Genomic DNA, 12,193 nt, shown 5'->3' on the forward strand with positions numbered 1-12,193 from the left:
TAGGAATTTTCATCAACACTTTGAGGTGTTTTCATTTGACTTGTCGTCAAAAGCACGTGTGTTAAAAAAGGTTTACATTTTAGCATTTTCTCTTATCAAATAATAAAGTTTATAATTGAGAATGCAGGTGGGATAAAATGTCCAGGGGGGCTTTTCTTTGGAGAGTCAACCAAATTCTTTTTAATTTTCATGAAAAGAGAAGAAGGTGTGCGGAGAATTAATTTTTGCCCAAAACTGTACAGTTATAAAGTACTTTAGTGACTGTGATGTTAACGCCGTCCGCCATAAAATATGTCTTGTAACCGCATTTATCAGTATCCATCATGACCTATGGAAAGGGCAGGAAAGATAATTACCACGGGGTAAAAGTATGACAGGCGAGCGGGTGTGAAGTTGGTCCGCGACAGAAGACAGGTCGTCACAAAGCCACAGACGAGTCGTGAGGTATTAAGATAAAAGGTTACAGATCATTTTCACTAAGCCTAGCTCATCCCTGCTCTTAGATTAAAACTTAAATATGTCATCAAAGTACAATCCACGATCGAGACAATCATGAAATATGGTTTAATATCAGCTGCCGTCGACTCAAAGGCATTATTAGTTCTATAGGTGGATTTAAAAGATTTACCGGCCTGGCGGTATTCAGAGTTCAAAGGAATGATGGAGTTCAGGGGCAGATGCTCATAAACCTCCAGGTTATTGCAGCTATATATGTTGCTCTTTAGAACCATCAGTGACGGAAGAAATTACATGTAGGGAAAGACGGCTGAAAATGAAATACTATTTCACTTATTCTGCGTTTATTGTAAAAGCTTGTGACAACGTCGTTCAAAGAAATATAATCTCCTCGTATCTGCGGGAAGGGATACGATGAGCTTTATTGAAATGAAAAGTGAAAAAAAAACACGCATTTTCCACCTGAGTGCTTTCGCTGGAAGGGTGACAAGGCGACGCCTGGATCAAAAAAATGGCTTCCATCAGCGCTGGCAGATGAAATGCAAACACAATCAAATCAATCAGGCCCATACAACAATCCTGCTCAAATGCCAATCTCCCCGGCTCCTCATCGCGCCTCTGATGAGAAATCATAGAGCGGGAGAATCTCCTAATCTATGCAAACACACTGTCAGCATTGATTTGCTCAGGTTGGATATGTCTTTATTAGGAATCGCCACAGACCTCAGACTCGTCTCGCCCACAAAGGATGCCATTAAAAAAAAAACATATATATATACCCAACTGCTGCGGAGAGATTTCCAACGTCACAATTAGTCACGAGGATATTGAAGTCATGATTTCTGCCCAAATTTCGAGCGTGATCTCTTGCCGAGTGTCGTGGGGGCGCCGGGGCCGGCGGGCACTCAGCACCGTGTCAGTTACTGTTACCTTCCGAGACGGGAGTCAGCTGGAGCTGCTTTTTTTTTTGTCTTTCCCGCAGTGGATCGGTTGATGTAAACAGACCTGTCTGATGAGGTCAGAGGTCGCGTCTGCTGTAGGTGGTTACCACCTGTCATGTTTTCTCCCGGGGACCTTGATCGTCTGACTGAAACATGTCATGCCCTTTAGAACTCGGAGGGTTATTATTTTCATCACGGAGGCTCCTTTGACGTCGAGCCTGTCTTTAGGTCTACTTTTTTTTTTTAACTTGGACCACAGTGGCCGCTAGCTAAGCTAAAGATGAGCCACAAATATAGTCTTTTGACTGAACCTTTAAAGGTAAAAATGGGTGGATTTTAAATTCAATTCCAGCAAAAAAGATACAATTAAATATTCCATCGCATTTTTAGTTATTTTAAAGCAGCAATATGTCACTTTTTGACTATATTTTCTGTGATTATTTGCTTGATACTTGCATTAGAACTCTTTAAATATAATTTCAACAGACCTTTGTATGGGTGACCCAACCGGACGGGGCAATACCCGGGATTTATACCAAAAGCGGTTGCGGTAAGGAATTATTTTTGCCGCTTGGACATTTTAAAAAATGTATCAAAGAATGCAGGACCACAGATTTTTACCCAGCTCTGCACTATAACTTTAATAAGATCAACTTCTGTGTTAAGTAAAAATAGTTCAGGCAAGAAATGAGTGATAAAAGTAAAGTGTCACATGAATTTTTAAAATAAAAACAATATTTGCACATGTAAAATTTTACATTTAACACATAACATTGCTTCATAGCTTATGTAAAAGTAAATATCTTCCTCCTTTACTTGACGCCATGGTTGAAGAAAGATTCATTTTGGATGTCTAGAAATGTTTTTCAACACTGGACTGGTAATCACGAGAACCCAGTAAAGTTTGATTGGCTGTCGCATACATGTTTCTATAATACGAAAAACGTTCAAATCTGTTAGAACGCCGACATAATCGGCCGGACCTTGTGACAGAGAAAGCTGTCCATTGGTTAATTTTCAAATATTTGGCTGGACCAATCAGCTGGGCCTTTAAAAACATTGCTTTTGAGACTGTGTAGTGTCAATAAAGTTGTTAATATTATTATACGATCAGGAACAAATCAAAGCCAGACAAGATAAGAGTTGATTCAGGACGGTTGGTGACTGATTGCACGTGCAGTAGCTTCTCCAGTTAAGGTACTGGAGACACTTCCGTTTTCACAATCATACGTCACTGTAATCACATGATAGTTTCTGCCTGTGTCCTCGGTCAACCCTACCCAATAAATCTCTCCATCTGTCGGGTCTTGACGAAGAGCTAAAGTTATGAGAAGAAGCAGGTGTTTGTACAAATGTAGCAGGTAAAGTTTGTTTTTTGTTTGAGGTCAATATTAAATAACTCCCAGGGTTTTTCCTTCAGCTTCAGTTGCTGTCCGTCCTTGCATGAGCATGGATCAAGTTTGCCAACTCGGACATCGATTCATCTATGTCCAAACTAGAACCGGAGGGAGCAAAACTTCAAGTAAGTGCATCAGACCAGGATGAGGACATGACTTTTAAGCGCACCTTGAGTGCTTCTGAGACCTGCCATCATCAGAGCCACCAAGTTTAGTGGACATATTTCGGAGGAAGTAAAAGACATTTAGACAGACACACATCCACTTGCAAAGCATCATAATAAAACAAGCGGCGTCAAATTACACCCCGACATGGGCCGAGCTTTATAAATATTGCCTTAAAAAAAATCATTCTTTATCTCAAGTTGTGCTACTTGACGATGAAAGCATCATTGACTGAATCCTGGCTTTCCCTTTGATCCATTTATTTTTCCATTTCATATACTTGAGCAATAAAAAACATGCACTTGAGTCATCACACAAAATCTCAGGACACTTTTGGGGGGGTAAAAAAAACTAGACCTCCGAATGAAAATGTTTCTTTTTCAAGCTCACAGATGAGTCAACCTTAAAGAAAGATTCTCGTCTTTGAATTGATTTTGGTTTGGGTTGTTTTTATAACATGATGGAATCTCAATACCTTTAAATAAGGCATTACACATTGATTCAACTGGTGTCTTATAGATGTTGCTACCTGTTTATGTCTTGAAGTGTTTTGGATTAATGAGGAATGTTTTCACTGGCAGATTATGTTGGACACATGACCAAGAATCACACCATTGACCCTCAAGGTTTTATAAGGATGGACCATGAATGCCCAGATCACATTTTATAGAAAGGACAGCTGACATGTAGACATCTAGAAAACAGAAGAAGACCGACCAGTAGAGATGATAGAAAGCCATGAAAGGACAAAGTTAATGAAGTCATCTCTGCAGCTGATCATTCTTATCTTATGATTATTAGTCTTAACTGTGTACGTAGATCATCAGTTGCAAAGTTACACTGATAAATAATCAAAGAGTGTGGCCTCAGTCCAGCCTGGCACACCTCTGATGGAAGAAGTAATATTCTATCCCACAAAAATCAAAGCTAAGCTAAAAAGAGAAGTTTGCACCAGTCGACAATGTCAAGATTGAAGGTTGGACTGTTTTCGTGCCCCCGCTGGACTCTTTCGATACTGCATGCCTTGTGCTCTGCCTGTCCGTTTGTGTTTTTGCCATATTTCTGCAACATGATCAATCACACGACCTTTTATATGTCTGCTCATTACCTCGATTATATTCACCCATCTCTTTTGACAGGTCAGGCCTCTCCTTGTTCATTGCTTTGTACATTTGTTCTTTGAAAGCTGTTTTTACAGTCTACAACTTTCTGTTTTTTTTATTTCTTGATTTTTGTTGAACTCTTTAAGGAATACTAAACTTTTTTATTTTTTGTCTGATTTTGGGTCAGAAGTGTAAACCTTTCCAACAGAAAACATGCAACTGTAGAGATAAGTGTTAACTGTAACGGCTATAATGTCACTAAATGTGGAGTTAGGATTGATTTTTGGAATTGAGATGTTGAAATTGTGTCTTGCTCAATACACTAAAAGCATGGCTGTGTATTACCTCCAGGAGTTTACCGATGCAATCTTAGGTTTTGGATATAATCCGGATGTAACAACTTCATGCACATTCTCTTTGTTTAAGTCAAATATATTTAAAATAAAAGATAAATCATCCCAAAACTAAAGAAATACATCAGTACCAAGAAAAGAAGGTGAACGAAGGAGGTCTAAGATTTCTTAAAGAGGAGTGTAAATGAGGTAAAAAGCATGTACTGTAAAATCACAACATTTCCATAAAATATAAATATTTTACTTGCCAACTTATATAAAGCAATTTATATGTTAATATTTTCTCAGTGGGTATCACCCTTGCCAAAACAGCTGCCGAATGAAAGGTGCGAAAAAAAATTCAGCTCGTGGTGATATATTCGAATATTCAAAAGAACTCGATTGATCATATATTATTGTCATTTAGGTGCGAAACAGTCCTGCGGTGACTTTCACGGCATAATTATTTAATGTCGATAACGTTGTTCCATTTGAGAAAATAAGTGAAAACATGTTTGGTGCTTCCCTGCTAAATGTGTGGTTTCAAATAAAAGCTCTAAAGTACTTTCACTGTAACCGAAAAAAAATCCTGTTATAGAACCTGATCTTTTTCAAGAAGGTGATTTGTCACCGTTCCACTGGATACAAATTGTCAATCAATTGTTGTCAACCCAGGTAAGTGTTTACACTTCTCATTTTCTCGTCCTGAAGGCAGTGTTGGGCAGCTCCTCGTGTGACAAAACTCTCGGTTGCTTGGAAACAGGTAGTTGTCCATGGTGCCGATGGTGAAGCAGAAAAAAATCTAGCGTTAATGAGGAACTGTGTTTAATATTTATGTAATTATTTTTTATCCGCGGCAAGGACAGTAGAAACATGACAAAAACCAATTCAATTTTCTCTCAAGTGTCGTTTCTGTTTTGTTTCTTGGTCTCTTGGCTGTGTGTCAATGAATTTAACAAATGTATCGTAACATGTCTTGACAAAATATAAGATAAATGTGTTTCATTCTAAGTCTAATAAACCCATTTAAACCATTTATTCTTGTTAAATTATTCATTGTTAATCATTTCCATGGTATACCAAATTGACATTTTTACATCTGACATGGAGGTTATGTATCGTAACATCAATATCAGAGACCCAGGAGCAGGAGTATATCCCAGTTACCCAGGGCGAGAGTTGTGGATATAGATTGACCTTTACAGATTAAGATAGACTTCGATGGTGTTTTTAAGGATTCATCACTGACCTGTGTAGCATCTACTAATGAAGGTCACACCAACCTACTCAGATCAGAACTACTATTACACTGAAAATTATTATATTAAACAAAAGCATAAGAAATATTCAGGAAAATAAATTAGCATCAATGTTACTGTGAAGCCAAAATGTCTTGTTACTCTAACATTATTTCCGAGCTGAAAACTCTTGGTCTAACCTAGCTTGCAGCTTAAGAACAATCACACAAGGAACCAAAATCTTTTAACACTTTTGTTATCTCAGGGTCAAGGTGACCCGAAGGACCGAAAACAAATGTGTTTGTGGTATCCCTTTTGTTGTCTTTCGGTCGTATTTTCTATCATATCTTAAACACTGTCATCTTTATGGGTCACAGTATCAACATTAAACTACTTAAATTTAAGGCTAACCATCCAGCGGGCCAATAAAATGACTTGGCAGGCCAGATTTGCCCCGCAGGCCTGGAGCTTGACATATTTCAACTTAGAAAAAATATGTCACAACGCGATCTGGAGTTTATAATCCATGCGTTTGTGTCTTCTCGTTTAAACTATTGTAACAGTTTATTTTCGTGTCTAAACAAGAAGGAGCTGTCTCGCCTGCAGTTGATACAAAACTCCCCGGTCCTTAAAACTCTTCACTGGTTGCCAGTTTTTTCAGGATCCATTTTAAAATTCGGGTTCTTACTTTCAGATCTATTCATGGTCAGGCTCCTCCTTACATCAGTGATCTGATCCAGACTTACACCCCAGCTCGGGCTCTTAGGTCTGTGGATCAGAATCTACTGATGATTCCTGAAAACACTTCTAGACCAGAGGAGAGAAATCCTTCCAGACTGTTGCTCCTAAAATATGGAACAATCTTCCTCTAGGAAGGCGCTTTACAAATAACATTTACTTACTTACTTACATGTGGTTAATTGGGTTGACATTTGGTGCCTTTAAAGACGTAGTCATATTAAATAATTTAATTTGGGGGGGAGGTATGCGTCTGTGGAGTACTCTCCAAGTCATGAAATGTTGAGTTTAATCCAGAATCAAGCACTTATTTCCGCTGTGACAATAATCCTGTGACACACCTCTATAAACACATACATATGCAGATGCAGACAAATGTCAACAGGGTGTTGGATTTATTCTTCTGAGGGCGTGGAGGCAGGCTTGAACTCCTCGGGGGCAGGGCTGACATTTAACACCAGCAGGGAAGAGATCGATGCAGTCAAATGTGTCCTTCGTAAGTTTGGAGGTCCCACATATGACATATACATCATCAGACAGTGGCACCGGCGAGTGATGCGGGAGTGCTGGGAGGGACCTTGGACCTTCACTGGGGTCATTAAAGATGGAGGCTCTGAGACAAAAGCGAGCAGGAAGTATCCTGCAGGATGAATAGTTCATCTATGATAGGAACTCTGGAAATATAACGCTGTCAGTGTTGCACTGCTGAACTTCAACACACAACTTGACAAACTGATAATTATAGATCGTTAAAAAAAACGAGAGGAAGAAATATATAATATAGAAAACATCTGCCTGTAGCTGTTCTGAAGCATTTGCAGACATTTTTATAAATCATTTTGACCTACAACAACACAAATGCAGACACGAAAAAACTCCTCATTATGAAACCAGATTGAGACTGTTAAACTGAAATGTATTCGTTTCTCTCCAGGGCAGATTCATGAAGTGTACGTGAGTGCACGCCGCGAAATTATATTTAACCAGTCACACCCACAAAAAAGAAGCAAAAAGAGCTAATTAGCGGCACCGTCGCTGACACTCTTGCCTCGTGCATTGTTTTCTTGAACGGCGCCGGAGTGAGCCTTTCAGAGTAAAAAAAAAAAAAAATCTAAAAATGGCTCCATCTGCACAAAGGTGTGCCAGCGACACAAGGTAATTTAAACAAACCACTGTAGGGTGACACCAAACTGTTGACAGGGTTTATGAAGCGCAGACGCCAGATCGCTTTCGCTCTGAAGCCGAGGCAGTCACAATGAGCGCCTCGTACAAAAAAATCCCCAAAATAATTTGAGTCCCCTTTGACAGGAAAAAAGTTCCGCTCATGCTGTTAGAGGCTTATTTCCACTTTTTCTGTCAAGATGCCAACGTTGGTATAGAGTAGCGACGTGAGGTCATACCTGTGGATCGCTGTAGATTAGTGTCAACTCACCTGATCAGTTAACAATCAGACACAAATACACCTCCTGCTGTGCCACTAAGAATGTTGAATATATGCCTACTGTGGTGTGTGACAAATGATTCTAATACTTAATAACGAGAAAATGTGCCTTGAATAATCCGGGACTTCATCTTAAAGCGACAGTTCACCCAGAATTCAAACTTGACTCACTTTCTACTCACCATCGTGTCAAAAATGGGTTGGGATTATTTTCAGAATAATCGGCTCCTTTTTGGAGTTAGAGACAACAATGTAAGTCAATTTTAACGTAGCGACTGATGCTTAGCTTCATCTTCGTCGAAAAAAGATACTCCATAATGCTTGTCTATAATGTCCCACTCCTTGACAAGAGGATTTTATTCCCGAAAAAATTAACAAGTCTGTATTTTAAGATCGTTTTTAGCGGGCGCTGCTAAGATATCTGCCTAAATCTGTTTCAAAAATGTGTTTCACTGAGGAAAGACATCAGGCAGGAACAAATAACTTCTGCAACAATCAAAAAAATTATATATACAGACATCTTCAAGTTTTATGGAACAATTTTAACTTAATAAGTCGACAAGATCAGCTCTTTTGATTTTTATATGTCTGAGCATGCCTCTCAAAACCCTCAGAATAAGCTTATATAAGTTTTAGTTGGACATTACATGATGGATGTTACAGACGAGAATTATTGACCTATTTTGGATCATTTTGGACGAAGAAGAACCTGAGTATCAGTCACTACGTTAGAATAGACCAACATTTTTAGCTTTAACTCTAAAAAGGAACGGATTACTCTGAATTTTTGATGAAGTATCTCTTTAAATAACTTACAAAGTTAGCTTGTTTAATTGTAGGGTAGATCTTAAAATGTAAGAGCCTTAAGCGTAAATCCTAAAACACTATTTTAAAATAGGTAATAATGCTATGACATAAGAATAAAATTATAATAAAACATAGAAAGGGTTACGGCATAAGGTTTGTAATAATTCATTCCCAATGCTAATCAATTCTTTACAGCAACAGCTATCAATTTTATGAGTTGTTTTTTTTTCTATTTGTATTGTGAACTAATACTAGAAACCAGTTAGCCATTTGCCATATTCATTAATTATCTAAAAAAAAAATGATTTCAACTAAGAATACCTGCTATTCATTTTTATAAATATAAAATATAAATATAATATAAAAAGAAAATCGGATTACATTTCTTAGTACAATACTCGACCACAAAAATGTTAGACAGCTAAAGCCCTATATTAATCTCAAAATGACGGCGAATGATGTTGCCAACCAAGATACGTAAGACCTTGTCGCTGTCATGACCCAAGAAGACGTAAACGTTTTGTCATTTAATAGGCTCCTTCCCAGCTAAAAAGAATCTACAAATCTCACATCCAAAACAAGAAGAATGTGCGGACGGAGGAGAGTAGATGAAAGATGGGAGAGAGCAGACATACATTCCCTTTGAAGGACAATTCATGTGTTTTGACACTGAGCAGAGACGCTTTGGACCAAAATTAGCCTCCAAAAGTTCAAACAGAGAATAACATTGACTCATATTTCTTCCTAATGCCAGTTTTAGACTCTGCAACGGATATAAATTTGCCCCCAGTTGCCAGTTGTGTTATTGAGTTAGACAGCCCTGGTCTAACGTTAAAACAAGTAGCTTTTTTTTCTCCTCAATCCAGAATCTGAACACATTTATTGCCAGTAAACAGAGCACAGGATTTTTTTTTTGTTGTGTGGTGCTGACAGTACAGATTAAAATGAATTCAATAAATAATAATAAAAATCTAATTAGATGAACAAAATAAATGAAAGTGGGCATATATAAATTAAATGTAAACATTAGTTAAATGAAAGAAATACATTAAATTAAACTAATATAACAAGACGTTGAAATAACTGGTGGTCAGAGTCGCTGCTACATTTTTAAACCACATTATCCAATAATATGTTCTAAAAGTCGATCAGTTCAACACTAGTAACAGATGCACATTCATGGTTTATGTGTAACTGTTATGGTTTAATCACAGTTAGACACTTGTACTGTGTAACTCTACTTCCTGCCAATAATTGAATGTTTTGAGTTGCTGGATCTAAATAAGGAAACTTGTGCTTATTTTTTATTTTTTTACATATTCTCAAGGTCCTTATGCTCGGCTACATTTTCCAAAAAATTTGTGAACAAGCTCTTGTGTGAAACAGACAGCTTGACGCCCAGATGGCTGGACTACAAGCTCAGTTACCTTATTTTATCGAGAACGAAACAGTAATGTGACGCCTCCCTTTTGTTTTTTTTTTCCTATTCTGCGTTAAACTCTGTCAAATGAAAACACAACGTTTCTTCTTTCCTTGGTCTGTTTTTCTGCCTTTCCCGGACACCTGCTATTTTCACACCAACTCTCCTGTCAGCTGTCAGCCTGTGAGTGGGGAGTTTAAATTTGCAGATTGCTGCTGATTCACACCACATCAGTGTCATACTTGTTTATGACACTGATGGCAGAGGACTCAAAATTGCACCACAGCACCAATTAAAACAAACATGTCTCTGAAGCGATTGTGTGTATTTTTCAAACTGCAGCTCGAACAAATGAACGCGGGTCTCGCTGTTGGTGAAAATGAGTTAATGGAGAGCGGCTGTTAGGAGCACCTAAATATATCTGCCGTCTAAATGTTTGATTAAAATCTCAGCCACAGAGAGACAGAGAGAGAGAGATAATGGTCAGACAGACAGCCAAGTACAAATGGAGGACAGGAATGAATGTACAGATGGGAAATCAAACAGTTTCTATGACAGTGTGACAGGCAGACACAAGAATGGACAGACAAAAAGACAGAAACGAGGCTGGACAGAGTGAGAGACAGAAACAAGAATGGACGAACAGACAGAAAGAAGGTTGGACAGAGTGAGAGACAGGAACAAGAATTGACACAGAGACATAGAGACATGAAGAAGAACAGATGGACAGAAATAAACAAGAACAGATGGACAGACACTAAAATGGACGGTCAGAAAGACAGACAAAAACATGGACAGACAGACACAAAAATTGACAAACAGAAAGAAAGACAAACATGGACAGACAGACAAACAGACACAAACATAGATAAACGGACAGAAAGAAAGACACAAACATGGACTGACAGACAAACAGACACAAACATGGATAAACGGACAAAAAGACAGACACAAACATGGACAGATAAACAGACACAAACATGTACAAACAGACAGAAAGACAAGACACAAAAATGGACAGACAGATGGACAGACAAAAACAATAGACGGAAAGACAAAAGTAAAAGTGGAAAGACTGTGGCGCTCTCGGATGACTTTTCTGTAGGACAGTGAGTTGGTCCACCTGTCATAAAACATTAGGACCAGGTATCTGTAGGTCCTGACAAGCTCTGCGTCAGATCAAAGATGTATGAAGGTTTGCTCATAGACATGTGTGAATCTTACTGTGCCTGTGGACCAAAGCCAGCCTCCCATGTAGCCTATAAATAAAACATGGATTCTTTTTTTTTTTAATAGTAATGTTATTTTTAAATGTGCTCTTCAGGTTTGCCTTGTAGTCTGTGTAAGATATCTATAACTAAAGTAAATATTGAGAAATATTATCAGATAAACTACCTTTTCCAAGCACTGGGGGCCATCGAGGTTGTATTTGAGTTTTCTACACGAATCACTAAAGGCCCGTGGGCCAAATCTGTGAAGCTAAGTCATATCATGTGGCCCGTCGGATGGATGTTTTAAAAATCAAAGTAGATTAATGTCTATATCGTAACGTATATGATTAGTTAGAGATTCATAAATTCAGGATGTCAACAATTACACCGAGACACACGATAGGAGTAAAACTAGAGAAGAAAAATAATTTTGATGAATGTGTAAAAACATGGAGATTAGGTAAAAAAACCTTGAAAAAGTGAAAAGACAATATCACGATGAGACTCACTTCCTGTTACAGTATTTTGAAGCAATAGTTCAGCCAGACTTTTCTACTCCCCCTCATGTCAACAAAGGGTTATATTTTAATATTTAATATCAGCTCTAGTTCCAAGTGTCCCTTCGTTGCCAGTTAGCAATACAAGTAAGAATTGACACTGCTATCCTGGATCTTTTGCTTAAAACAAGCTTCAAATATCGTATAACATTTTTTAATGGCTTCAATTCAAGATGAACGTTACAGACGAGCACCATGGGGGTGTTTGGATGTTTTTTAGTGTGTCCTATGAGACGAAGTTGAAGATGTCCACATGCTAGCGTTGGTTGCTACATTAGCATGGACTCCAAAAAGGAACAGATTACTCATAATAAAATAACCACAACCCTTAGACGAAGTGATGGTGAGTCGCAAAAGTAGGGCTGAATCCTGGTAGGTGACTTGTTT

The 12,193-nt window shown here is 38.2% G+C and overlaps 1 protein-coding gene across 3 annotated transcripts in view; it reads right to left on the reverse strand.

Annotated features, from left to right (window-relative positions):
* Positions 1-12,193, reverse strand: part of unc5a (unc-5 netrin receptor A) — a 209,146-nt gene that overhangs the window by 113,727 nt on the left and 83,226 nt on the right. The gene's annotated exons all lie outside the window — the stretch shown is intronic.

Source organism: Callionymus lyra, chromosome 9, assembly GCF_982586985.1.
Source record: "Callionymus lyra chromosome 9, fCalLyr1.hap1.1, whole genome shotgun sequence".
Lineage (NCBI taxonomy): Eukaryota > Metazoa > Chordata > Actinopteri > Syngnathiformes > Callionymidae > Callionymus > Callionymus lyra.